Below are 17515 nucleotides of genomic sequence, written 5' to 3' on the forward strand. Positions count from 1 at the left end.
TTAACATTTGAAATGTTTCCCACTGGTTCAAGGGATAATAATTTATTCATATGCGAGGTGATAACAACATCTTGTCTTCCAAAACGTTCTTTCAATATTTCTATTGCGGAATCATAATTCTGGTCACTTAAAAAGAAACCGGAAATGGCAGCTAAAGCATTACCTCCAAATAAGGATTTTAGGTACGCAAATTATTCAGTTTTTCTCAATCCACTATGATTATGAATTGTACTTTCGAATTGGTTCCAAAAGTCTAACCATTTACACGAATCTCCGTAATAAGTTCCGATTTGCAGACGTGGCAACTTCACTGTTTTCGTTTCAACCGTGCAACATTAGCCGTTTCGTTCTGATGAACTGTTCTAGAAGATTCAGAATTCTTCTTCAAAAATCGTTGCATTCTTCCTCTCCATATAACAGTTTTATCCTGGTATTCTTGACTTAAGGTAACTTCATTTTCAATCTCCTGCGAAGTTACTTTCGTTTCTATTTCTGAATCTAAACTTTTCAGTTCATTGATTTTCTCAATTAACTGTTCATATAAATCCTCGACTATCTCAATTTTCTCGTTTAGCGGAATATTATTTGCTAAATTCGATTCGACTTTGGTTATCAGTTTCGTAGTTAATTGTCTAACAGCCGATCGTTTCTTTTTCAAATGTTCAAGAACGCCCTCCATTTTCGAAATATTCAGTCTGTCGATTTTCTGGTTCGTAATAATCCCGGTTTGCAGGCACCATAAACAAAATATGTGTAAATCTCTAATAAATCAGACTGGATCGCAGTTAAAGTAATAAACAGAGGAGCGTTCTTCCACACAGCATTTATTCACGAACACCAAAGACGAACTGATACATATACATAATTGACATCACAGTTTCTTTTTACAAACAAACACTACCGCCATCTATTGGCAATCTATGGATACACAATCCTAAACTTAACATAGTGTAACTTGGTGCATGTTGATATTCTCCGGTGAAAGTCGACATTCTCCAATTTCGGTCTTTCACGGTAACATATGTATGACATAAATCAAAAATATATTTTTATTATCATTATTTTCTTTTCCGAGATAATTGATGTTTTTGTTAATTTCGATCGAAATATTTCAGTTCGTTCTATAAATTTTATAAAATGATGAATTTTATATCACGAATTATTACTTAGCGATTTTGTTTAAGAGTGAGTGCAATCCAATAAAAAAAAATCTCATTAACTTCGAAATTTAACAATGGTTTTGAAAAATGCTTTACAAGGGAGGTCGGTTACCTTGTGCAGTATAATATTATGGTAATTCTGAAATTACAATGAGATTCAAAAATATCAAAATCGGAGTGATAAATGAATCTCCAAAAAGAAAGTTTCGTATGCAAGGCTATAAACGTTCAGATCTCGGGAAAAATTAAATTCTAAAATGAGCTCAGCAGCAAAAGAAACCGTCTTTTTATATTATTATTTTTTTAAAAAAAAAAAATTGTATCAGAAAAGCTGAGTTGCAAAAAATTAGCAGTTTCCGGCCATTGCGTTTGCAGTACCCTAAATATTTGGATGTTTGTTATTTTTGACATTTGGCTATTTATCGCGAAGTGTGATGGCTTTGGACGGGAAATATCGCCTTTTTCGATAGGAGAGAGGAAAGGTGTTTTTAGTCACCTTTCCTCTCAATCGATTGCGCTACAGCTGAAATGCAAACAGAAAATCATTTTAAAATTCTTTTCTACAGCTACATTTCAGAACTGAAAAATATAAATAAAGTTATATGGTAACCTGAAATTAAAGTGTTTATTTCCTGTTAGGTACCATTACTAAATTAGTTTTTCTTGTGCTCTTAAATTAATTTACTAGTTTACACACCAAATTCAGTTATGATTACCAATCTGCTATATTCTTAACTATAACTTTTCATGCAATTAAAGAAGAGCTGTAGCTCTTTTTGAAATTTCTCTTAGGCATATTGTCCCTTGTTGTTTGTGCTCCAAATTCGAAGTGACCGTCAGCTACTTCCCTTTTGTTTTTCCGTAAGCGATATTTCGGCATTTCGCATAAAATATCTCCAGATTATCATTAAGAAATGAATAAGGATGCTATTTTGTATTTTAGTTTTTGTTTCTCTCTGTGGTCTTCGTTTCAAAAATTTTATTTACTAGAAATAACAATAAATGAGAATATATTGCTTTCTTTACAAGCGAAGTATTTTCAATATGTGTCTCATAGCAATATGATCTGTGATTAAGACTACATAATGCTAAGAGTTCTACCCTGTTCTATTCCACACCAACGTGCTGTCTGCATGGTTGACTTCTGCAGTTTTCCGTATCTTCATGAATATGTGGCAATTACCCTTCGAAATGTCTCCGCTAAACCCTCCCTCGCGACAGGAAGGTAACCCTCCTTTCCTTTGCCTTTTTCAAATAACCTAACTTTCACTCAAACAAATCACTTACGACATGAAATTTGAAAGAAATTAATTTAAATAATAAATGTCTCGATTTGATATATACCAGAAGTTAAAGAATTCAGACGCACACAGATATACCAAAAATAAATATTAAACTAAAAGCTTTCATGCTTTATATTACGCCCAAAGGGATCATTTTTTTTCATTTGCACACATAGACGTTTAGACAGAATTTGGCTAATGTCCCTCTGGGTTAAAAATATTTAAAAACAGCGTATTTTATAAATTAAAAATAGCGTTTCATATATTTGAATAAATATTTAGGAACCATTATTAATAAAAATGAGAATAAAGGAAATTCTATTAATAATCCTCAATAAAAGTTTAGTTGGAAATTTAAAATTCAAAATAACTGTCACAAATCACTGATTACAGGGGGGGTGTTCAGGCATTTTTTAAGGATTTTTCAAAGATTTATATGTATAAACAAACCTTAGAATTTCATATCCTAATATTTGTAACGAGTGTAACGTGTATACGAGCCAGTTTCCCTTAGAGAGTCCTTTGCGAAGGCATCCGTCCTCTTTATACAGATAACTCTAGTGTGCTTTGCCATAATCGACTAAACCAAAACCAAACCCTTTCTCTGGAACTTCTATCGTATTCAGTTATCCATTTAAATTGCCATCCTTAAAAGCCAACTTCCCTCTAAACGTTTTATTACATACTGGAATATCTGGATAACTATTTAGTTTGTTGTTAGTACAGTTTTATGAAGTTTAGAAAAAATGTGTTAAGCGTAAAATAAGAAGATATTTAGATAATTAATTTTTTTTTCTGTCACTGTCCTGTACTGTAAAAATGAAATTTGACGTTTCTCATCTTTTTGAAGAATATTTTACGTTTTTTCTTCTTAATCAATTTAGCTATTTAGACCATGCCAATTCAGTATTAGTACCCCTTATGCAAGTAACAGAACTAATAACAACACAATCTGATAACCCCATTGCGATGTCAAACATTTGTTTATCCATGCGTTTTATTGTGTTATAAAGATTACTAAGATTGATGTACTTTCTGAAGTTCTGACAGCTGACTTATTGAAGAAGAATCGCTTCGGAAACTGGTGAAGAAAAATGTGCATCCGTCTTGTTCAGGTTAGTGTTGCGGGAAATTGTTACTTACCTGTAGACGAAGACATTCCGATTTCCATACATGGCAGCCCTTTGATTTAAATAGCATCAGTGGAAACGCAATCTGCTAAACTATTTATTTAATTTACTTTTTTCGACACATATTAAATTTCACGCTCTATTATTCAAAAAACTTCGGGCGATCGCCCCTGATCTGTGCTGTCTTCTTGTGGTAAGTAGCGGCTTAATCTGTTAATCTTCAAGATTATTGCCTTGATTAACATGTCAAACCTCAATTCAGTGCCCTTTCTTACAGCTTTTTAGAAATACTTCGGGTTTGCGAAATTTAATATTTATGAATTTAGAGTAGTTATTTTACCCATCAAATTTCATAGATCGTCAAGCTAACAATAAAATATGTACATTTTATCTTCAGCCGGTACATTTATTTGTGCACATGTATATCATGGCAAAACTGAGTATTTTTAATTGCTAAACGTTGAAACAAGTCAAGTTTTTATCGAAATCATGGCAATTTCTCTTGACTATGCGAATTATTTATACTATAGTGAAAATAAACGCATTTCTCAACTATCGTAAAATGAAACTCGCATATTAGAATGAATAAAATTCTCTGAATAATGGAACACCTATTAGTTTAAAAATAATGTTCTATATAACCTTCGTATATGAGGAACATTATCTTTTCTTAGTTTTGATATAAACCTTTATTTCTATGTTTAATCGATACTGTTCCGCGTCTTTTTATCGGTATTTGTTTTAGATTAAAAAATTGCTTATGTATACATATATATATATAAGCAAGAAGAACGAAACGTGTGTTCGGCATTTATTAATCATCCGGGCTTAATGTTTGAAATACTAACCCTTCAAAAGCTCTATTTGAAGCATTTAAGCACGGGGTGATTAATAGATTTTATTTGTTTCTTCCATTAATATTTTTTTCAAACTTTAATTACCATTTTAAGGAAAAAAAAAAAAAAAAAGAAAAGAAAAGAAAAGAAAAGAAAACGTTTCTACAGCTTTAACATTTCATTGTGTTTTAACAAGAGGTAATATTAATGCTCTAAACAATTTTCCTATAATGGGATAATCTTTATAATAAGAAAATTAAAAAAAAAATTCTTATAATGATTTCCTTAAAATTTGTATATACACTGCTGGTCACCGTAAATGCAACACCCTGAAGGAAGAATGCAAATAACATGAAATTTACAACATGCATTAGCAGAGGTGAGATATGCAAATGATTAGAATTTCAGCGCAGACGCACATCACGCGCACCTGTGACGTCACATAAAGCGTTATTTAAGGCTCGAAGTTTTCGACGATTTCAAGTTCGGCAATTGTGTTTTTCCCCCCAAAAAAACGATCAATTATGCCTTGTAGTACACAGCGATCATCGTTTGATCAAGTATCCCAGTTCGACAGAGGAAGGATAGTGGCCTACCGAGAGTGTGGATTATCTTTCAGGGAAATCGGTAGTCATGTTGGACGAAACCAAACAACTGTAATGCGGATATGTGACTGATGGATGCAGGAGGGCACGACGGACCGATGTGTTCGATGGCATCCACATCGGTGCACCACTTCACGTGATGACAGGAACATTATGCGCATGGCAGCGACGGCTAGCTCAGTCACATCGCGAACCATAGGACAGCACATTGAGTCTGTGACGCATCATCCAGTGTCTGCGCGTGCCATTCGATGCCGTTTACAGCACAGTGGTCTGTCCGCAAGACGTCCATTGCTTCGTCTATACCCTTGACGCAGAACCACAGACGTCCCCGCCATCAACGGTGCGATGAAAGAAGGATGTGGACGGCAGAATGGAATGAAATTGTCTTTACTGTCGAGTCACGCTTCTGTCTGCAACACCACGATGGTCGGATTCATGTCTGGAGACACTGGAGGAAGGATGCTGAACAGCTGCGTTATGCACCGCCACACTACTCCTGCACCGGGTATTATGATATGAGGCGATATTGGATATCACTCTCGCACTCCTCTAGTACTCATTGCCGGTACTTTAAACAGCTAGCGCTACATCTACGATTTGTTGGAGCCAGTTGTCTTCCTTACCTTCAGGGCTTGCCCACAACCATATTTCAACAGGATAATGCGCGACCACACGTGGCAGGCATTGTCCAAGGGTTCTTCGTCGATCGCCAGGTTAAATTGCTTTCCTGGCCGGCTCGCTCTCCGGATCTTTCGCCGATAGGAACACGTGGTCCATGGTTCCAAACGATTGACCCAGATTACATCCCAAGCTGCCACACCAGATCAACTTTGGCAACGCGTGAAAGTTGCTTGGTCTGCTGTACCCCAAGAACACATCCAAAGTCTCTTTGAATCAATGCCGGGGCGTGTGGCAGCGGTGATCTCCAACAATAGCGGCTACTCTGGCTACTGATTCTGGAAGGAACCACACTTCACAGAAGTCTATACCTTTAATCATTTGATACTTGGTCAATATGTTATCTACTAAATAAATTTTGTTGTGATATCTCTTGTTTTTCTTGGTGTCGGAATTTGGGTTGCCAGCAGTGTGTATGACGAAAGTTTTCCTACAAAAATGTTCTTAGTAAAGTTAGGAAAAATAGACATGAAAGAAGTACCTTTAGTGCGTGTAGTAATCACTACCCAAATATATGATTTTCTGTCAACGTTTTGGTAGGTTTTTCAAAGCCTTTGGCCCAGAAACTTGGTGGCCGCGAGTCCAAAAACAGATCAACCTCGTTTCGGATATCTTGTGTAGAATGGAAGATGGCACCAGCAAGATGTAGCTGCAAGTGTGAAAAAAGGTAAAAGTCCGAAGGATTGATGTCGGGGCTATATGGTGGATGTGGCTAAATATCCCATTCCAGTCCGTACAGATTCCAGCCTATGAATGCACACACATGTGGTGTTGCATTACCTTGGAATGTTACCTTTTTGCGCCGGAACTTATTTCGATGTTTTTTCTTGATAGCAGCGTTAACATGGACTAGGATATCGCAGTACGTCTTACTGTCAAGGGTGGTTGTCGAGGTGTACCTTTTTACAGATACTCTTTGTGGATAATACCATGGCAATCTCACCAGATATAAAGCATGATATTGCGCTTTGCGTCAAATTGCGCTTTGCGACACTGCCGACAGGCTCACTGGGAGCACATCAATTCCCTTTTCGGCCTGTGTTGTTGAATAAAATCCACTTTTCACCACAAATGATGATCCGGTCCAGGATTTTATCCTTGCGTTGATAGTCAAGTAGATTAATGCAGACCCTAACAACGTCTGTCTTTATCTACTTGAGTCAGCTCATGCAGCACCCAGCGATTGAACTTGTACTTCAAGTTTGGCATTAACATCTAACTCCTTAGCAAGCTCTTGAGTGGTTGCATACTGATCTCCTTCCACAAGTTCTCCCAGGAGGGCCTCATCAGCATCAGTAGGCCGGTTAGAGCGCTCTGCTTCTTGACTGTCATAGTCCTTGTTTTTGAACTTTCAGTACCAAACCTTCACAGCGTCATATGATACAACTTTAGTACCTAGAGCTGTATACATGATTTCATGACATTCTGTGGCTGACGTTTTGCAACAGAACTGGAAGTAAATGGTGCTTCTACTGTGGTAGCGTGATAGTTCCATTACAGACAGACACTTTGTACTTAGTGATAACGATATTTTTTTACAAATTTCATAACACAATGTTCTATAGTTAAGTCTCTTTCTTTCAAATGCCAAAAATCGTTTTTCCAAAATACAATTAAACACGCCAACGCGAACTGCTTGCGCAGACGATATTTGCAGTGGCGTGAAACTTTGTTAAGACCCGATATTTACACTGAAATATGGCTGTGATAATTTTTGCATTACTTCAGTATACCCTTGTTAAAGTTGTATTTATCTCGTAAATTTATGATTTTAAATTAAAATTGTAATAATCCTCGGAAGAGGTGTCTAATATTTTTACCTGCAATTGTGGAATTTCAGAACGGTTGAAGAATTCTGTTTCACTCTTTTCTTTTTTCTTATGAAATGGGACCTTCGGCTATTCCTATTAATTTTATGCTTCTTCAGTATCCCGTCTCCTCTCTACAAAACTTTCCTCCCTTTATTTTAAACATTCAAGCGTGATCCGTGAAGAAATGCGGAAATGTTTTAAGAAGATATTTCTTGCTTTAAAATCTTTTTGAAAAATTTTATTTCGCATAAAATTTAACTCCAAGAGATAATTCGAAGAAGCATCTTTTCTTTTTAAAAAATCGCAGTTCTAAAATATCCGTAATTCAAAATTTAATGGTTTCTAAAATATGTTAATTCCTAATTCTGACTTTTTACTCTTGATTTTTTTAAATAGAGAATTTCTGATGCGAAATAGTTATAAATTAAAAATATAAAATTTTTTTGTTATTTTTTTTCATTGTCATCAATTTTTTGCGTAACAAAGATTTTTTGTAAAATTTTACGCTGTTTAATTGTTAATGTTTTAATTTTTTGCTATATTTTGATAAAAATTTATGCTTAGATTTTGAAAACATAATGAAGGTAGTATAATTTAAAAAGTTCAGTGAAAAAAATGTTCGAATTTAAGCCTCTTAAATATTACTTTTACAGCAGAACCTATGGTATCCAACAATTTTTAGGAGAACTATGGAAAGACTGTAATTATGTTTCTCAGTGCAGGAAACGAGAAAAATCAGTTGTGTTCACCATTAGTTTACCATTAGTTCACCTTAAACCAAGATAGATAATACACCTTTGTGCAAATGAACAGTTTCATTACTATAAAAGAGTTAAAAAAAATTATGTCCACAAAGTTTTCATGTACAGCTGTTCTCAATTTGGGACAACTTAAAACGGCCGAATTAAGATACTGACACCTTTGTGGAAGCTTAGATTATTGAAATAACATCATCATTTCAATACAAGAGTCCCCTTCCGAGAAGCACAGCACTCAGCAATGCCTAATTCACGACGACCAATACAAAAATGCCTCAGCACTTTTGTATTGGGCGGAACTATTGTATCAAATCAGTAATGCAAATCCAGGATTCTTCATAAAGCACAAAAATAATTTGCATAAATATGGGAACGTCTTCATGCAAATGCAGCGTTTTCGGCAAAGGTGCTCATACCTTTGTGCAAATGAAATGGTTTTGCATAAAACTGTTGTGGATTTATTTCATCCTTTGCTGAATTAATTAATCAGTAAAATAAGTGAAAACTGGATTTCTGTAGTTGTTACCTCGGCATAAAGTTGCCTGTACCGTTATGAAGACTGCTCCGGGTTTCGTAACGGTGCCATCCCCTTTATGTCGGGTTATCCTAATAACGGTTTTTGTCTTTTCGAAAAGTGGTGGACTTCTGCAAAGGTGGAGGCATATTTATAATTGGGCACTAGATTGAAGCAGTAGCACTAATCGCACATGCTAATCACTTACACAGCGACAGCATTGTAGGCAGAGCGTATATCGTATTACTCTCCCATATATCTTCATTACTTGCATTAATAAACAATTCGTAATTAACTTTTCAACTCAGAATTAGCAATTTGTTTTAAACACACTGCTAGTTTATTTTACAGTGCAAACTGTTGAACTCAAAATATGCAGTATTTTCACCTAATTATCGAAGAGGTCTTTTTCTGTCCATTTTCTGTACAAACACATACAGAAAGAGAGAGAGAGAGAGAAATTTTTTTTTTTTTTTTTTTTTTTTTGTAATAAATGTTGACCGTTTGAGTAATATTATCGATGAGAAATTTATATGTCAAATTTCGAGCGTTTTGCTGAGTTTATATTTTGTCGCAGAATTTGTTCTTAGTGAACTTGGTCCGATGATCTTCACATGACATGATATTAAAGTACTTGTGTGATCGTTGTTAATTTTTCAATTTTCTATTAATCTAATATCAATACAGAGTTACTTTTTTATATAATATAATATATTCTATGATTATTAAGAGGTTTTATGCTTATTTTGGGTTTAATTATCCAACTAATATTTATAAATAATAATATTAAGATTGCTGTGATGATACTGTGTACTATAATTTTATAAACTTTTACGTTTGAAAGCATGTGATAGTAAAAATCACTAAAGATACCTCACAGAGGGGGATAATGGCATTTCATTCGTTGAATTTCCCGATCTATTTAAACAATATACCTCTACTAGTAACTGCTTTTCGATAATAGTGTGTTTTTATCCTTCCGATCGCAAATTTTATTCTTCCCTACCGCTGGGGAAAATGCCCACAAATATAGTGAGTTGTTTTCTGACCACGTTGTTGTGCTGCCTGCCCTAGGGAAACACGACTCTGAAGTTCAAGCGCGCTCGCGGTCTCAGGTTAGGTTGTCCAACCAGAAGGTCGTTCACTTCTGTTCCGTTCGGTTCTGATTCTTCCCGCCTTGTTCGCTCGCATATCGCCCGCGTAACCAGCCAAGGTAAGCGGTTCTTTTCCTTCCTTCTCTTCTTTCGATCTCTTTTGAATAGTAATGAGTGGTCAACACGGCAGGAAGTAAGCCATTCATTGTATTCGATTTTATCAGGAATGGTAGAATAAGCTTATACATATATTGAAGTAACATCTCTGAAAGGTACTAAAGTGATTATTAGAACTTTTATTTATATTATTAAATGTTTCAATAATTTGATCCTCACCTTTCCTTTAGGCATATAAAATTCCAATGAATTTTTATAGATAATTCTAAGGACTGAGTATGAGAGTCTGGGAACCTAGGCATAGTTTTTTTTTTTTTGGGGGGGGGGGTGTTCTCAAAATCTACATTCTCGTTTTGCCAAGGTAAAAGAGAATTACGAAGAATTACAAAATGATGTGAATCTTATGCCCGAGCTCTGTAGGCTAGGTGGAAATTAAAGGTTATTCTATGCATTAGAATAATTTAGTTAATGCAGTTATAATTCCTGAGAATTCATAATTTTCGTTGCACATTTTCCTTCCCCATATTTTGTCTTTACTATTTTTTAAAATTTTTTTTGACTCTATGAAATATGTCAAATTAAATTAGCGTAAATTTTAAACCGAAATGTTGAGAATTTTCTGCAGAATATTTTAGGAATCTAATACTAAATTGTTTTCTGTCCGTAAATGAATCTTGACAATAAATATTTGAGAAATACAGCTGAAAAATCTGTTTCAAAAATAAAAAAAAAATAAATAAAAATAAAAAATATAAATAAAAATTTTTTTTTAAAAATAAAAACAATTTTTTTTTTTTTTTTTGTTAAAGATACAAAGATAATTTAGCAGTTGCACTACTATACTTAAGCATAGTAGTATGTGTATTCCAGCTTGTTTTAAGCTTAACATACCACTTCATGTGTATAGCATAAATCGAATATCGCGTTATTTGAATAAGCATTATTTGCGACCTATCTGTATATATATGTTCTTATTTTGAAATACGATATAAAAGAGAGAATTACATAATTCACATGTTTACAGAATAAACATTAATCATTCATTCCTTCTTCACTTACTTTCATGGTGTCCGAATCAAAATTTACAGTGGAATCCTGCGGAGTTCAGGGAGAAAAATGTTACTTACAGTGTTTTAAAAATATTTATGTAAATTTTAGATGTTATAAAATTTAAGCCAACATTTTATTGAATAAGAAAATTTTTCTATTAAATTTTAAGTTGAGTAATAAATTTAAGACGTTAAAGATAACTCATCTAAAGTAATATAAAAATTGTTTCTAATGGAGGAAATCAATTTCTGCTTCCTGTTCTTAGCTCAAAGGACGTTAGCCCAGAACAGCTCATAATTTCGTTTTGGCATTTTGCGTTGAAAACTCTAAATGTCAGTTTCACTTTTCAAATTGTTGCCACCAAATATTATCGCCCTGTGTTATATTTAAAGAAATTAAATAATGAAGAATCTACATAAATCTATGTATGTTTCTCGCATTGTGGTAAAACAATGGTACCTAAAGCCATCAAATTTTGAATATCGTAATCCTCCATCGAATATGGGCACCTGGAAGCCCTAAATTTGGAATTTGCTTTATTATCGATTTCATGTTTTGTAACACTTTAACGGATTTTTGATTAACAAATTCAACGATTTCAAAGCGAGCGAGGGCAACACTATACGGGGGAAAAACATTATCTCCCGCGCGCGAGATTTTGTATCGGAAATTCTAAATATAAGCTGTTTTAAATTATTTGGATTTATTTTTTAATAATATTATTATTATTTATTTATTTCACTTTGACTATATTTTGTGTTTGAAGTTCAAATTAGCATATAAAGAATGCATTTTTTGAATTTTTCTATATTTGATCTCTGTTTGTGCATACTGTTTCTTATAACAAACGTTTGTAAAGAATGAATCACTTTTTTAGGTAAATCATTGTATTTCATTTTGTCTGTTTAAAAGTTATCCAATGAATGATATTTTTAAATTTATTATCCCGTCTTGAAAAGCTTTGAAGTAAATACCAAACACAAACTTTCACTTTGATAGGTGAGTCTTAATGAATAATAGCAGCACAAAATCAGAATCCAAATTATCGAATCTTAAGATTCAGGTGTTCAGTTAATTTGATTTTTAATCGAAAATAATTGAGAATCACTGGCTTATTGAATTTAAATAATCATTCACTTTTGCTTTTAAGTTCTACTGTTGAGACACATTTTGCACTGTAGTCCTTGTAAGAAATCGTTTAGATCCAAACTTTAGGCTTAAAAGATATATGCAATGAGCTAAGATCTAAAAGATTTAAATATGGAAAACATTTATACCACCCAACGCAATAAACTTTGTCCAACCAATGAACCACAATTTCATCCAGAATATAAAGATCAACGATTGATCCCTTTTTACGCCTCGATATATGAAGTTTGAAGTTATTGAAGGAACTTTGAATTGTCCATGATTTTTGAACACTTCATATTGGAAGAAGCGGTATTTACTTTGTCTTTTTTTTTTTTTTTTTTTTGGTAAAATGCAAAGAATATAACTTTAACGTCGCTGTTGGTGTGTGGGGCTTACGATCATGTTCGTAGTTTACAGTTGAGTAATGAAGATGCTTTTGGACTAAAAACACGCCCGGTGCCTGCGGTTGATAGTTTGGATTTAGTTGTATGTTCAGAAAAAGTAAGTATTAGTGAAGCCTGGGTAAACAATTCTGCTAGTGTCATAGTCTCTGAAGATGACGAAATAATCGTACATGTAACTGGAAAAATAGAAAAATGATGACACGCAGAGAAGGAAGCTGACAAAATTCCAGAATTTCATAAGATTCACCGAGAAGTGTTCATTTGTATAAGGGCATGATATTATAAAGCTTAACTGTATACGCAACGAATTTTTAAAACTACGGAGACCATTTTAACTTTGAGGCAACATTCGAAATACTATGCCACGACACCAAGAAATTCGTAACTTTCGTGTGATAATATAAAGGATAATTTTAAAATGTTGTTTAATTTTTTTTCGAATTCTAAACTCCTGTGCATATGTTTTAATTTTAAATAATCTATAGAATTTTTGATATTATTTAATCATTTGTAGCTGAAAGATCACAAAATATGACCAACAGACCTCGTATGCTGCAATTTCTGCAGGTGACATTACAGAACATAAACAGTTTAGTTCTAGAAATTTTTATTCAGCTATCTGGAAAGATCTGTTATCCGGCATCGACAAAATCCCAAAGCTGCCGGTTAAGGGAGATTCTACTGTATATCATTTAAAAGCGACTGTTATTCAGGATAAACTGAAGCTCAAGTGCGATAAATGCGCGATTATATATAAATTCATATTGTAAGACATGACTCTGTGTGTTACGTAGCAGAAATCATTTACTACAAAATTATCCATGAGAATCATGTCTATCCATGATTATCATGTCTATGACATGTGTATCCATGATTATCATGTCTTTTAATTTTCTTTTAATTTCAAGTGAGAAATATTATTACAAAATCATTTCTTACTGATATTGTCAAGAAAATTATCAGAGAAATTATGCGGAATCTTCAGACCTCAGTGCTTATCCTCGCATCTCTGTAGCAGATATCACGTTCATACCCTCCTTTTCTCTTTCTCCTTCCCAAATAGACTATTACGCATTGTTCGTGATTAAAGTAATGCTACGACGCATCGTTGCAAACAATACCAATTATCAGAGACCTAAATCTCGGGAAGTCTATTCATGAAAAATCTGCTCTTGATCAGTAAGACCTCCACCTTTTAAGTGATCTATTAATAAGAAGTCGTTTAATAATAGATTTTTATTAATGGAAAAGTTGTCTGTGCAACGGATTTTGTGCACTTCTTTTCTGTCTAATAATGTTGTGTTATGTATATACACAGACTCACACCTTTAGTGTTCTGTTTTTAAAGTTCTGTACTTCATCTTCTAGCTGTAGTACTAAATAACAAACTTCAAAAAATAAATAAAACTGTGCGTTTAAAAAGTAAATAAATAAAAGCAAAAGCTAACTTATCGAAAAGATTAATAACAAAAATTATTAAATTTTGAAAAAAAAATCTAATTTTACAGCATATTTTTTTAAATATGAAACTGAACATATTTAATTTATTTAAGCAATTTTGGAAAAGATGATTATAAAAGCATGCAGTTAAAGCTGTGTTAACAAATGTATTGAATATAAATAGGAACGCTAAACTTCCAAATTATGGAAATTTGTTATGCAAACATTATTCTCTGTAGAACTTACAATTTATTATACACATCTTTAACTTTTCCTCTTTGAAGATTTATGATGAGATAATTGATATTTTGAGCACGATCTGGTTCTACGAAACCTACGCTTGAGGCTACTAATCCTCGAAAGAGAAAAAAATAGAACTACCAACAATATAACAAGCCGAGAGATTAAGAAAGCGGAAATACAAGCGCAAGATTTAGAAGGCATTTCCGGAATTTTAACTTCGTGAAAGTAAGATTTATTGAAACTATTACGGGATTTTATATGCCCCTAAAGGTCAAAGGAATATTGTGATAAAAGAATAAGTATGCTTGTTTTAGAATTAACGTGAATTCTTATTTCCATATTTATATTTTAACAAATGTGTATCAGTGTTTAAAAAGAAAGTGGAAAATAAACGCACTATCAGTGTCGTATTTAGTTAATGAATCTTTTTAAATAGTATTATTCTTGGACTTGTGTGTTCAGAATTTAATTTAGCATTTTTTAACGTTAGAAACGTATCTAGCCTGGTCTCAGTATATTTTCACATAGCATTGCTCTCCCAAATTACCGTCCAATACCTTATATTTATTCATCGTCGTCTAATAAAAATTACAGTTTTGTGACCAGATTATGCCATTTACAATTACTGATTTCTCTTTCAAAATTATACTGCACATTGCATAACCAGGGAAACATTATTTTTCTGAATTTGTTAATGTATTTAACTCAAGATATCTGTATGAAACTGGAAATTTTTATGCCACCATAAGCTAGTTTTCTGAAACCGTTTATTACATGTATCTTAAACTGCGCATCGTGTTGCCATGAATTTGCTTCACTTTTATATTGTGTTTTTGTCCTTAGAAAAATATTATTATTAGAATCATGTAAAAATTTCTTTTATTTATTTATTTATTTATTTTTTTAAATGATTAGGCCAAAAACTAGATGAGAATAATTTTTTTAAAGCTAGCTTATGATTTTTTGGACAAAGTGAGAAAAAAAGACTCTGATTTGAATTTATATTTCGTTATCTGATGCTTGTATGTATTCCCATACTTTTTAACGCCCTCTGTGTTTATATTATATTATTATTTATTAATGGTGAAATTATGCATGGGATTTTTATATTATTATTATTATTATTATTATTATTTTGAAAACATGTTTAAAACGGCATTTTGAATTTTCTGTAATCTGTCTGGGTAATCTTGCATTTATTCTCGATATTATCCTAATTTTATTTGGATAGTCAATATAACTATTACCTTGAAATAACTCATGTTTAATACTTCACAGCAAATTCTTAAAATTGGTTAAAACAAAATATGTCTGTGGCACAAACCAAATTAAAAATTTTCTCTTATATATACAAAAGTTGGCCTTCTCAAATTTAGTATGTTTAGCTGACGTCTGATGAGAACTGAAACGTGAGAACTGGCAACCAACCAGCTGCAAAATTTAGCTCTCAATATGCATTTATTTACTCTGCATAGTGGAGTATACTTACTTCTCAATTGTTTTGATTCTCATAAATATATTAAATGCGTTAGAAATAGGAAGTAAATTATTTTCAATATAAAATGTGTACGTAGAATCATTTAACTGTGTTCATATGTATTAATTGTTTGAGGGATGGAAGACACATCATTAGGAATTTGTTCCGTACCGCCAAAATGACCCTTAATACTTACAATCTCATATTAATCAAAACCGTACTAAATTACCTGGGATAAATTCCAATACTTTTATATATAAAATTAATCATTTTGTGAGAAATCTAATACGTTTATCATATTGAACTACGCCGTAACTACCCGAAACTATTCTGTCCAAAATTATTGCTGTTTGAACAAGGAAGGAAGTTGGATAGTTTTCTTTAATTAATTTTTAATCTATTTTATTTTTAAAGGAATAATTACATTTTTCTTCAAAACATCTGTTGTTTTACGCTCATAAATAATGAAAAAAGCTATAAATGTCTTTTATCATTGTTTGGTAATGTAAAATAAAATTTTTTACCATACATTTAATTCAATAAGAAGCTAAAAAGTATTGATTGTGAAATCACACCTAAAAGGCAAGAAATCTTTTTTCTTTCAATCTTCTTAAAATAAATTAAAATATGATACGCAAAATACTATCACCTTTTCCATTTGCTAATTAATTATACTTTTAAGCAAAATATAGGATTTTATTTCGAAAGCATTAATAGTAATTTTTATTTATGAAATAAGACTTTAGTTTATAGTTTCGCAAGTATTGGCTATGAATAGCTCAGATAATGTTTTCGAGTTTAAGCTACACTCTCTTTTATATATATAAAGTGTTTTAGTTTTGCTCTATTTCAAAGCTATTTGCTTACAGCTCTCAGAGATGGCATATATTTTAGTTTTGAAAGATGTATTGTTTTTGTTAATCTTATTCTCCATCAATTTATTTTGTACAGATATTAATAAAAAAATAAAATAAAAGCAAACTTTTGTGTTAAAACTAAATTAGGCAGTAAGCACGATGTGCGGTCATGCAGTTCATGTTACCTCCAAACACAGATGAAAAGCTGAATTAATCTCGAACACAAAGCACGAACCTTGTTAATCTCCAAACATCGACTGCAGTTGCACGCTATAGCTTACTGTGTGATTAATGAATTAAAAGGTTACTTGTAGGGGTAAAAAATATTTGCTCTTACGATACCAATGCATGTCATGTTTTTATAGTTAAAATAGTATTGTTATGCAATTAACAAGTATCAGTATTTATATTAACATGTATTTATATTAATACATTTTCCGTATGCTTAAATACATAAGGATATTCAAGATGAGTTCAATTTCAAAAATATAAAATAACACCATTAAAAACCTTTTTTTTAAAACATAGCATCTTAAATGAGCTGATTTTATTTATTCAGCATGTTATTTTTACAAAATTATTTAGCTTGGTTTCTCTACTTCTCTACTTATTTGGATTCAATTTCGAGATAAATTTTTCACCCACATGGACCAGAATGATTTTCTTTCATTCCTTTCAGTTTTGCACCCGTACATATCTGCGAATAAAATACAGTACTGAACATCGACATTTTCGTAATGCGATAGATTTTTTCCTTAGTACTGAATATTGATGATTCTGCGAATTCATCGCATATTCGTTTAAAGATCAAATTATTCACTGTAGAATTTCGATCATCACACTATCAGATATATCGCAAAATCATCTTCCAAATGATATATGTCTGAGACCTTTTTTCAAATTTAGCAATTTCTAGGCAATTTT

General features: G+C 32.5%; 2 protein-coding genes across 5 annotated transcripts in view; one reads left to right on the top strand and one right to left on the bottom strand.

Annotated features, from left to right (window-relative positions):
• The window catches only part of LOC118201290 (protein phosphatase 1 regulatory subunit 14C-like), a 186338-nt gene that overhangs the window by 77817 nt on the left and 91006 nt on the right, over positions 1-17515 (top strand). Inside the window, exon 1 of one of the 4 annotated variants that reach the window (XM_085814794.1) lies at positions 9849-9991. The exons of 2 other annotated variants lie outside the window; for them this stretch is intronic. The gene's annotated coding sequence lies outside the window, so the exon portion shown is untranslated. One more of the 4 variants, XM_085814808.1, reaches the window with a different exon arrangement.
• Positions 1-17515, bottom strand: part of LOC146999089 (uncharacterized) — a 45910-nt gene that overhangs the window by 26200 nt on the left and 2195 nt on the right. The window lies entirely within an intron of this gene.

This window comes from Stegodyphus dumicola, chromosome 1, assembly GCF_044657685.1.
Source record: "Stegodyphus dumicola isolate Sdum_Otavi_A_Nest chromosome 1, ASM4465768v1".
NCBI lineage: Eukaryota > Metazoa > Arthropoda > Arachnida > Araneae > Eresidae > Stegodyphus > Stegodyphus dumicola.